Source organism: Tursiops truncatus, chromosome 1, assembly GCF_011762595.2.
Source record: "Tursiops truncatus isolate mTurTru1 chromosome 1, mTurTru1.mat.Y, whole genome shotgun sequence".
NCBI classification, from domain to species: Eukaryota; Metazoa; Chordata; class Mammalia; order Artiodactyla; family Delphinidae; genus Tursiops; species Tursiops truncatus.
The window spans coordinates 33,257,809-33,268,946 of record NC_047034.1 but is presented as its reverse complement, the minus strand read 5'-3'; the positions used below and the strand labels follow the sequence as shown (position 1 = coordinate 33,268,946).

At 44.2% G+C, this 11,138-nt stretch overlaps 1 protein-coding gene and 2 non-coding genes across 10 annotated transcripts in view; 2 read left to right on the top strand and 1 right to left on the bottom strand.

Moving 5' to 3' along the window:
• Positions 1-2,826: 2,826 nt before the first annotated feature.
• Positions 2,827-2,899, top strand: TRNAK-UUU (transfer RNA lysine (anticodon UUU)). Its single transcript has one exon. It is a non-coding gene; the product is annotated as a tRNA-Lys (tRNA).
• A 295-nt stretch (positions 2,900-3,194) lies between these two features.
• TRNAK-UUU (transfer RNA lysine (anticodon UUU)) lies at positions 3,195-3,267 on the bottom strand. Its single transcript has one exon. It is a non-coding gene; the product is annotated as a tRNA-Lys (tRNA).
• Positions 3,268-8,984: 5,717 nt separating this feature from the next.
• The window catches only part of PIK3C2B (phosphatidylinositol-4-phosphate 3-kinase catalytic subunit type 2 beta), a 61,651-nt gene continuing 59,497 nt past the window's right edge, over positions 8,985-11,138 (top strand). For 4 of the 8 annotated variants that reach the window (XM_073802064.1, XM_073802058.1, XM_073802057.1 and 1 more), the window contains exon 1: positions 8,988-9,419. The gene's annotated coding sequence lies outside the window, so the exon portion shown is untranslated. Of the gene's footprint in view, positions 9,420-11,138 lie in introns of all 8 variants that reach the window. The other 4 variants (XM_033852318.2, XM_073802061.1, XM_073802074.1 and 1 more) reach the window with 3 other exon arrangements.

The following is an 11,138-nucleotide window of genomic DNA, read 5'->3' as shown; positions in this document are numbered from 1 at the left end:
AAGACCCAGTGCGGCCATAAATAAATCAATTAAATAAATAAATTTATTTTTTAAAAAATGGGCAGAAGAACTAAATAGACATTTCTCCAAAGAAGACATACAGATGGCCAATAGGCACATGAAAAGATGCTCAGCTTCGCTAATTATTAGAGAAATGCAAATCAAAACTACAATGAGGTATCACCTCACACCATTCAGAATGGCCATCATAAAAAGTCTACAAATAAATGCTGAAGAGGGTGTGGAAAAAAGGGAACCCTCCTACATTGTTAGTAGGAATGTAAATTGGTGCAGCCACTATGGAAAACAGTATGGCAGTTCCTTAAAAAACTAAAAATAGAGTTGCCATATGACCCAGCAATCCCACTCCTGGGCATATATCCAGAGAAAACTATAATTCGAAAAGATACATGCACCCCAATGTTCATAGCAGCACTATTTACAGTAGCCAAGACATGGAAGCAACCTAAATGTCGATCGAGAGGTGAATGGATAGAGAAGATGTGGTAAATATATACAATGGAATACTACTCAGCCATAAAAAGAATGAAATAATGCCATTTGCAGCAACATGGTTGGACCTAGAGATTATCATACTAAGTGAAGTAAATCAGAAAGAGAAAGACAAATATATGATATCATTTATATGCAGAATCTAAAATATGATAGAATGAACTTATTTACAAAACAGAAACAGACTCACAGACATAGAAAACAAACTTATGGTTACCAAAGGGGAAGGAGATTGGAGGGATAAATTAAGAGTTTGGGATTAGCAGATACAAACTACTATATGTAAAATAGACAAACAGCAAGATCCTAGTGTATAGCACTGGAATATTCAATATCCTGTAATAAACCATAATGGAAAAGAATATGAAAAAGTATGTGTGTGTGTATATATATCTGAATTACTTTGCTGTATACCAAAAATGAACACAACATTGTAAATCAAGTATACTTCAATAAAAGTACAAATATGTGTTAAGCCTTATAGACAGTATGACTATAGTTAACAATTCTGTCCTACATATTTGTATTGCTAAGAGAGTAGATCTTGAAAGTTCTATTACAAGAAAAAAAATTTTTGTAACTGTGTGGTGACAGATGTTAACTAGACTTATTATGGTGATCATTTTGCAGTGTATACAAATATCAAATCTTTAGGTTGTGCACCTGAAACATGATGTTAAACGTCAATTTTACCTCAATAAAAATTAATTTTAAAAAATATGTTTAGCAATTGTTGAAGGTTACGTAGTGTCAGAGAATGATGGAAAGAACAGAATCCATGAAGTCTGATCTTGTTATAGCTTTGCTATTAACTCTTTATGTAACTTCATGAATGCTTATTACATGTCAGACACTATTCTAAGCAATTTATGTAAGCTATCTTATTTCATTCTTGCAATCATTTTATTGTCCTGAGACAGAGAAATCTCTTACTCAAGATCACAGAGTGGTAATAAGGATTCAAAAAGGGGCACCTAACTTCAGAACCCAGCCTTTACGTAGAGCATTTATCCTTTCAGTTTTTCAGTGTACATATATGCACACTTTAAAATTTTTTAAATTGAAGTATAGTTGATATACAATATTATATTAGTTTCAGGTGAACAACATAGTGATTCAGTGTTTTTAGAGATTATACTCTGTTAAAAGTATGAATGGAAGCCATTCAGACCATTATGTCTCTGTTAAAATTACTTCTGTTAAAGTAATTTCCTGTGCTGTACAATATATTGTTGCTTAAATTTTTTATTTGAAATATTTCCTAACTTAACAATATTTTACAATTATTCCCAAGTTGTGTTATTTTATATATGATTATTAATGGCTGCATATCATTCCTTATTAAGGCTGTACCATAATTTATATAGCCATTTATGTCATTTACAATTTTTTCCAATTAAAATGCTTTGACGTTCTCTCTTGTAATCAGGTCTTTTTGCACATCCCTGATTATTTCTTTAGGACAAATTCCTATGAGTGGAATTGCTGGACCAGAGCAATCACTTCTAAAGCAGTTGGAGTTAAGCAGATGGAATTAAGGCAAAGCAACATCAGCTAACGAAAACACTTTAATGTCTCACTCTAAGCCCCACCGAGGGTAATTCTCTGCGCCAACCCCATAGCAAAGGGCAGTGCTCAGATTACTGGTGGCTGTGGAACAGAAGAGCCTCCAATGCCAAGATCAATAAAATAAATGTCTTTCTGCTGGCATGTTCAGCTCTCCGCTCTGGTTTAGTAGGATTTCTGCCCTCAAGGCCATTGGGGGTGACCTACTCCAGGGTTTGCGTCATGTAAAATTACTTGGACTCCATTAAGGGACCTAAAGGACAATCCCGCTATCCCTCTGCAGGGTCCTTTCTCCCACTTTATACTACACAGTTCAATGCAATAGCTTCAGAACAGCACATCTCTATTCTCTCTTAGAGAGATTCATTTTTTGTTGTTATTGTCGGGTAGGTTTTAGAACTGATATCCACCCTATTATCAATAGCATAACAGATCTGGTGTCACTACAAGTCTTCAAAAGTGACATACCTCGCCGTTCTGTTAATCCTGGACCTGTTAGAGAGGTTACAAATCAAAGAAGTCTACCTAATAATGGTTATTGGGCACGTAAGTGTCTCGCAATTTTGAGTTAACTGGTAAGGCTGTTGAAAGGTGCATGATTTACGCCTTCTTGTTTTTCTTGGCGTATGAATACAGAGCTTTATTGGGTTTAAAACAGTTTCACAAAATGCCGGCGGAAGGAATCGATTACACAAGGTTCTTCCTTCTTAAGTAAGATAGTGTAGCACGAATATTTTTCTCACGAGAGCCCGGATAGCTCAGTCGGTAGAGCATCAGACTTTTAATCTGAGGGTCCAGGGTTCAAGTCCCTGTTCGGGCGTTTCTGTTTTATCGTCCTTTTCGTTTTTTGTTTTTTTGTTTTTCTCAAGTACTAGAAACGTGAAGGAAAAAAAAATCCTTCCCGCTGGGAAACTACCATGCAAACCCTCCATACTCGCCAAGAAATTGAGTGATTTGGGGTAGTCGCTTCTTTTTCTTCTCTGAGAATATGTTTATTTAGCATACTCTGAAACCAGTGAAAAATGAAATTAATTCTATTTAAGGTAGAAGTACGCTGTGGCATTGAGATTTTCGTATTTGTAGTAAGCTAAGAAAGGGACAAGAAAACAAAGAAACGCCCGAACAGGGACTTGAACCCTGGACCCTCAGATTAAAAGTCTGATGCTCTACCGACTGAGCTATCCGGGCGCCTTCTTGAAATGCCCTCTCTTCTTTTTACTTGATAGTATTCTCATAAATTTCTTCTCACATAGATTAAATTTAGGTTTTAATTAGTATTAAAGTATTTTTTTCAGCAAGATGAAGAAAAACATTCACTTTTCTATATTTTTCTCCATTTACTTAATACATGTTTTCTTCAAGTTCTTTCATAGTTCGTGTTTTGTAAATTTCCAATATTTACTAAGCTCTCTAAAACCAAGCGGTACTAAATTACAGAGATGGGCAACCAAGACGAACATTAAAAATTCAGACAGCTGCAACCTCTTTTTATTACAATTCTTCTGTCTGCCATATATTACTTCCCTGATAGGACTTCTTAATTTTAGTTATATTCTACTGAACCAGATTACAGTATTTTTCCCATATTGTTAATGAACAATATATTTCCCTTCACTAGATGATGTAGCTGTTAAACAAGCATTCCTCAGCACAAAAGAAGGAAAGATACATTTGATTCATGAATAGAGGAGCTAATATAGGAAAGCAGAAGTGACTGTGGAAAGGTGGGTGTGAATTTAGATTGAGAGAAAGAGAGTTTAGACCTTTAATTTAGATTTTGATTCAATTTTTGCCTTTCTCCCTCTTCCCAACAAGTTGCAGTTTTCAGGTCAGACTCACAAGGTGAATCCTCCTAAAGAAGTATAAGTGTGTACCAGTGGAACATGTACATGTGTACCAGCAACATGGAGTATTAAGAATAAAAATCTCCAGATAGCCTAGTTTTTCCTAAAATCAACTTCATCAACCCTGACGCATAGGGTGTGGAACACAGGACTATGAAATTTCAAGACTGATAAGGGAATTCATTTTTGTTTCTGGGAACTTGAGGCTTCTGAACACAATGAACAAAATTGCCCAGCCTCAGTTGTAGGAGTTTGTTTCCTACAATTGTCTGATTCTTTTAGAACAAAGACTAACAAACTGTGTGATCCTAAACAGGTCTGGGTTTCCACATCTATAAAATGAGGGAGATTGATTAGATGAACTGTAAATCTAAAATCTAAATCTAAAATTTTACTACTCTGTTACTTTTCCCACTGTGAATAAGATTAGAAGGAATAGACTCAAAATGCAACAGGAAAGAACAATTTAATTGAACAAACATTTATTGATCATCTATTATGGCTTAGGTTCTGTGCTGGCTCTAGAGTCAGAGATATATAGGACACGGATCCTGTTCACAGTCTAGGCAAGAAGGCAGACATTTAAGCAATTAATTTTAACAAAGTAATAAATGCAGTAATAAGAATTCAAGTGCAGAAAGTGGCAGGAGATGAGAATGGACAGAAAGGCAGTAGGTATAAAATGAGGACAGGGGTCCTTAAGTTTTCAGGATCGGAGTTGAGTTTCAACAAGTAACTGTCAGAGGTATGCAGAGGAAATTGTAATGAGCCAGACAGACATTTATTCAGACATTTCTTGAGCCCTCATGTGTTAGATACAGAAAAACTTTTTGCTCCGTTTGTTTGAATCAGATGTGGAAATGTATTATACCTAACTTTTTTTTAAGAAAGGGAAATGGTGTGTGTCCAGCGTCCTAAAGGGGCAGAAATAAAGTTGTTTTCTTTTTTCCTGCCCAATGGCTTTGTTACATCATATTCCCTTTCCTCCAGGATAATAAAGCATTTGTTTAAATACACTGAGATTAACTCATGAATTGCTTATTGAGTACCTATTTCCACAGCAGTGAGCTAGACACAGTGGGAAGGAAAACAATAAGTCTGGAAGGAAAATGAATGAAAATTGTGTTTAGGGAATGGTGAATAAATTAATCTGGCTGGAATGGAGGGAGGTAGAGAGGGAGTGAGGGGTTAGAGACAGCTGACGGGTTTATTTCAGGCGAAAGAGAATAATTTTATCATATAGGCAACGGCAAAGTTTGAAAGTCTAATTGAAATTTGACTTGTTAACATTGTAAAGGCCAACCTGAGGTAGCATGAACTGAATCTGCTTTTGCTATGTTGCACTACAAAACGCCACCAAGTAGTGCTACCTTGTTCCTTTTTAGCATGAAATCTTCCCGGAGTGCTTCATCAAGCTTCTCATTCACATTGACTACCGAACTTAATTCTCCCACCAGGGGGCAGTCTAAACTCACAGATTCTATATTTGCGGAACCACGCCCCCCACCCCGCACCCCGCGCAAGCTAAATTTCTCCCACTAATTTTTAAAGCGACGCTCTTTGCTCTCCTACTCATCAGACTCAACGGTCTTTGAATATCGCCATCACCTCTGTATCAGAGCTGGGAAAGGGAGGAAGAAAGGGGTCCCCAAACCAATGCCTAATGTAACTGCCTATTCAGAGACCCAGTAGTTCACCATCACTGTATACAGTCTTTGAAGTTTGAGACCATTACAAGGTACTGGGAAGATGCGTGGTACAGAGGAGTTGTTCTGAAAAGTCTCCTTTTGTGTTTTTGGCCTAATAACTCCAAACTGAGAGCAGCCTGGGTTTCTGGTGGGCTTTCCAAGCTCTCTTCCACTACCGTCCTCTCTGAGAACACAGCAAGGGTAGCAACTCAAGAATCTCGCACAGCACCGAGAGCTCAGACACTGACTTCCTTGTCATTCCAAAGGGCCTTTTCAGCTCTGCCCTCCTAGATGTCTCTGCTGCACTTGTGTCCCCATCCCTCTTTCCTGACACTTTCTTCTATCCTCCTTTCTGACACTCTGAGGTCTCATTTCTTCCTGCTATCAACCTGGCTATTTCTTCTTGATGATCTCTTTTGCAGGCCTCTTCCTTCTCCTATATGCCCACCTGGGTGATCTCATATACGCCCATAACTTTATGGATCATCTATGAACTGAAGAGTCCAAAATTGATATCACTTGTCCACACCTTTACTTTCAATTTAGTTTCATAAATCCAAAGTCAGCTAGACATCCCCACCTAAACATTCTAGAGACACTGCAGATCCAACATGTCCAAATTAAAGTCATGGTTGCTCGCCCCACACCTGGGCCCTGTCTTACTACAGTCCTACCACCAATTCCTAAGGCATTAAGTGGGGAGTAATTCTACATTCCTCCCCCTCTCTGATGATCCCTACGTTCAATACATTATCAAATAGTATTGATTTTTGACTTCCTGACTCTCTCTTGTATCTGTCCTTTCCTTCTCACCCCCCCCTGCCCCAGCTTTGAGATTCTCTGATCTTGCACTCTGAATGTAGACAGGGCCTCCCTGTCGAGCTCCAAGCCAGTACTCCTAACCTAGCAGGATGCCAATGGCATACTCCAATTTGAAGAAACAATTTACAAAGGGCTGGCAGGGTATAGCACAACCACAAGGAACAGTGTGCAGTACCCAGGGACCAGCAGGAAAAGGAGTTTCCACTCCCTGGATTGAAAGTCAAAGGAAGGGAGTAAGTGATTATGTAAATTAAAGAGAGAAGAGGAAAAGGAAGAGGGAGGGAGAGGGGCTGAGAGGGAGGGGGAAGCACCTGGAGGGAAGCTGTGATCTTTGGTTGAGGGTGGCAGCCAGCCCACAGTGAACCCAAAGAGAAGGATCCTGAGGAAGAAATATCCAGACCTCTTTGACCTCCCTCCTCCCACTCTCCTGCGGTGGCTCTCCACTGGCCCACCCCTTCTAGGAAGCCAGAGGGCCAAGAGTGGATCTACAGGGGCAAAAGGAAGAAAGACATGCAGTGTGTCTTCCAAGTCCTCCTGTGTAATATGCACGTCACTGATCACATCACTCCCAGTCTACACCCTGGGTTCTCTGTGGCCTACAGGGCAAACCTAAACTTTTTGATATGCCCTGGTTGCTCTTATAACACAAAATTTTCTCCCTACCAAAATGCTTTATAAAGCCTTTAATATGATCCCCCAGTGACCCAGGCAGGCCTGTTTCCTGTTAGCTCTTCCCTGAAGACTCTTCACTCCAGCAAATTTGGAGCACTGGTGGCTCTATGCTACTCTGTTCTCTTAGGCTTCTGAGCTTAGCCTGATGACAGGCACGCAGTAAGCTGTCACAAATATTTGTGTTGTGATCAAGCAGTGAATGAGTGAGTGAATGAATGCATGTTTTTATCCCCTGTGGCTCTTGAGGATCAGGAATAGCATCATGTAGACATCATGCTACATGTAGAGCATGCTGCCTGCGGTCATCAGAATGGTCCATTACGTTCTCTCCTTTGATCTTCACAACAGCCCTGAGTGGTAAGCGAAGCTGATGGAACTATTGATGCTCAGAGGGTGAATTGGACTACCCAAGGTCACGGCACAGTGGGTAGAAAAGAAAACAGGAGCCTCTGTCACATCTCCTTTCATGAGCTTCTCCTCCCATTGTCTCATTCAAGGTTGCCTGCAATTAAGGGTCCTTTGCATTTGCCCAGATTTCACCTTATATGAGAACAGAACAATATCTATCCCAAGAGATTCTTCTGAATAATGAAGTCACTTTTTATTTTGCTTTCTTCGCCTACATAGGACTTCCTCTGGTTCTTCAAATTCCCTTCCCAACAAATATTTATCCTCCTTTGAGCTCTGGAGTCTCTTCCAATTCTATAAGTCTATGAATCTAAGACTTGTGTTGGGGTTGTTGAAGTCTCATATTAGTGAGGAAATTTTAAAAGGCCCCTGATCTTTTTTAAAAGGCCTTTCCAACACCCTTAAAAAAGAAAATCCCACAAAACACCAGTGAACCCAAAACGGGCTGGAATAATAGCTTTTAACAAATATTTAAAAGCTACTAGGGGCAGCTTTGCAGAGAAGCTGTAGAAGGGGCAGGTTTGCAGATGTTTCCCTGGGAACCCTGGCTGCAGAGTCCTGGGTATCTGATCAGAGGCTGGGAGTCTTGAGCCTTAGATACCTGAAGGGGACTGCAGGGGAGGGAGGCTGAGAACCAGGTGTTGATCATAGTCTGTCAAGAAAGAAAGAAGGAGGGCCCTGGGGGAGAACAAGATTCAAGTTTTGAGGAAAATGTACTTTGAGATCAGAGATCATAGTTATTATGCAAACCAAATGCAAATGAGGATCTGGCCAATTATTTGTTTCTTTGGGTGGAGCCCTTAGGAAAATTCTTCTAGAGACCACTGCTCAAACAAAGGTACTGAGTCAAAATTTTAAATATACCACACTATGAAAGATTTTTTTCCCCTGCGATAGTTGGGTTGAAGGACCTACTACCGCCGCTCCCCGCTCAGGTTGTAGATTGCTATTTTCTGGGGCTCGGGTCAGAAGACCCACTAGGGCGAATAGAAAAACGAATGAGTTTGAATGTGCAAAGCGCCGAGACAGCTTCCCCCCACCGCCACCTCCATCCTCAAGGTAGGGGTTCTTTCCGGCATCTCTATCTTAATGATGGGGGGAAATTCCGCAAACCGATAAATGGACCTCAAAACTCTGTCATTTCCAGTAGAATGATTTGGCATTCATCTGACACAGAGCAAAGGGGTCCCAGCAGGGAAAAGTAACGACCATCTGCAAAAACCCTCACGCGAGTGGGAAGTGGAAATCTTGGCTCTTGGATTCCCGAAGCACAACTTGACGCCAGCGCTTTTCTCTTCCCCCACGTACTGGAAGAGGAGGGAGGAAGGAGGGAGGGAGGGAGAGGAGGAGAGGAGAGGAGAGGAGAGGGGAGGGGAGGGGAAGGGACGGGAGGGGAGGGGAAGGGACGGGAGGGGAGGGGAAGGGACGGGAGGGGAGGGGAAGGGAGGGAGGTCAGGGTTCCAGGACCCGCCCCATCCTCCCGCTCGCGGCGCAGTGGGCGCTGCGGGCTGGAGCCGCGGCTGGCGGCTGCCTGTCCGCGCCGGGTCTGGCCGAGTCTCACGTCGCCGTGCAGTGCGCCAGGTCTCCGGGAGATGGCTTCTCCCCTCTCGCCCGCTGCTCCCGCTATTGTCTCACCTGGGGTTGCCTGACTCTGCGGGCTCGCTCACGCTCTCGGCCTAGAGGACTCCCCGCCCCCGCCCCCCCGCCGCTGCGAGCTGGTCCTCGCGACCTCTCCTGCCTCTTTGCCGCCCCGGGAACCCTGGGGCCGGCGCCCGCCGCGTGCAGCCCGGAGGGGGAGCGGCCGCCTCGCGTGGGTGCCGGAGCCGCCCGGAGCCGTGGAGCCAGCAGCCCAGGTCGCCGAGCACACGACACGTCGGGTTTTGCAGGAAACCCGCAGTGAGCACAGGTAAGACGCGCACCCATCCGGGAGCACCGGCCCGGGGTCTGCAGATTTCCCGCAGAGTGGAGCGAGCGGAGGTCAGGGGCTCTCCCTCCAACATGGCAACAGCCGAGGGGCAACAATGGAAGGAACCGAAGGTTCCCGGTGGCGGGACGCAGACGCGGTGGGAACGGAGCTCCAGTCCTGGCGCCGAGCAGGTTGCCAGCCCCCACTGCCTGCCCGCTCCAGAGGTTTCGGGGCGTCTCGGACCCAGGGCACACTCTTCCCCACCCCTTTTCTTCTAAACACACTTCCTGGCTCCCAGCTGCTGCAAGGCGACCTGAACCAGCCAGTGGTTTTGGTATTTGTTTGTTTGTTTAAAATGAGAAATAAAAAGCAAAAACTGCCCTGGAGTGAGGGTGGTGGTGGGGTGCTTTCTCTTAGAGTGGGTGGAAAGTCAGCATCTAGCCTGGGAAATATATACATTTTTTTTAGCCAGATGGATAGTAGAATTGGCTTCTCCCTTATAAGGATACTGCAGCAAAAGGAGAAAGCTTGGGAGAGGGAGAGGGGCCCCCAGGCCTGAGTTCCGGAGCCTTGGGGGAGGCGCTGCTCTCCTGGCCTGTACTTGTCTCTCGTTTTCAGCTCCGACATCGGTGGCTTTGATGTTGGGGAGCAATCGCAGCAGCAGGAAGCCCAAGGGAGGCTGCCAAGCTGGGATGGGGTGGGGTGGGGTGGGAAGCCCAGGGGCTTGGCAGGTTCCTGGTTTGTGGGAAGAGGTTACCAAATGTATGAGGTTAGTGCACACACCCTAGTTGGCTGAGGGGCGTGTGTGAAGAATCTGCCATTGCTCGTACCCCTTCAGGCCAACCTTTCTCTCCATCTCCAACCCCTTGTGGGGTCTTTGTGGCTTCCCCGCCCCAGTCCCACCAGTCGTGCCTGGGGTGGAATCTCTATCGTCTCGGCTGCCCTGATGTTTTTTCTCAATTGTGTTGGAGAATTTTGTACCCTGTGCAGGCTGGACCCAGCATGGCCCAGATTCCTTAGCACACAACTACCCAGGATCCCAGAAGTGGGCCAACATGCCCCTCCTTCTCTCTCTAAACTACCTGACTCTCTGGGTTGTGGCCAAGCAGATGTAAGTAATTTGCACTGAATTCCAACCCTGTATCTGCCGCTGAATGAAAACTTACTGTATTGCTGCACTAGGCCTTGGAAAGATATTGGAAGAGAAATGGTCCAGGGCGTGGCAAACCTGATCCCCAAATACTCCTCCCTCCCCAGTTCTAGCTTTGGATCCCAGAACAGAGAGGTTATGATGCTTCAGAACTGAAGCTTCTTCAGAGCCTGGCGGTCCCATCTGGGGTTGTGTCCATGGAAAAATTAAGTCGAGGCACAGTTTATAGCTCTGCCTGGCCGCCAGCATCTGAGGAGATGGTGGCTCTGAGCCGGAACCCTGGACTGAAGCTGTGGCTGCTTCTCCTTTGGCCTTTGGGTGAGCCAAGGTTTGATTTCCATGGCTCTGAATTTACTGCTGAGTGTGCATGGGTGTGTGTGTCTGAATCTGATCAGACTCTCAGCCCTGGCCAGAAGGGAGCTTGTCCATTTCCCTCTCCCTGGAAGCATTGGTGAGGGAGGCCCACAGGGTGTGCTGGGGTGAGGAAGGTTCAGTTTATCTGGGTCCTCAGGCTTTTCCCTGGGGCTCTCCTTTGGGATTGTCCTGGAATACCTGTGTCCTTGGCCATG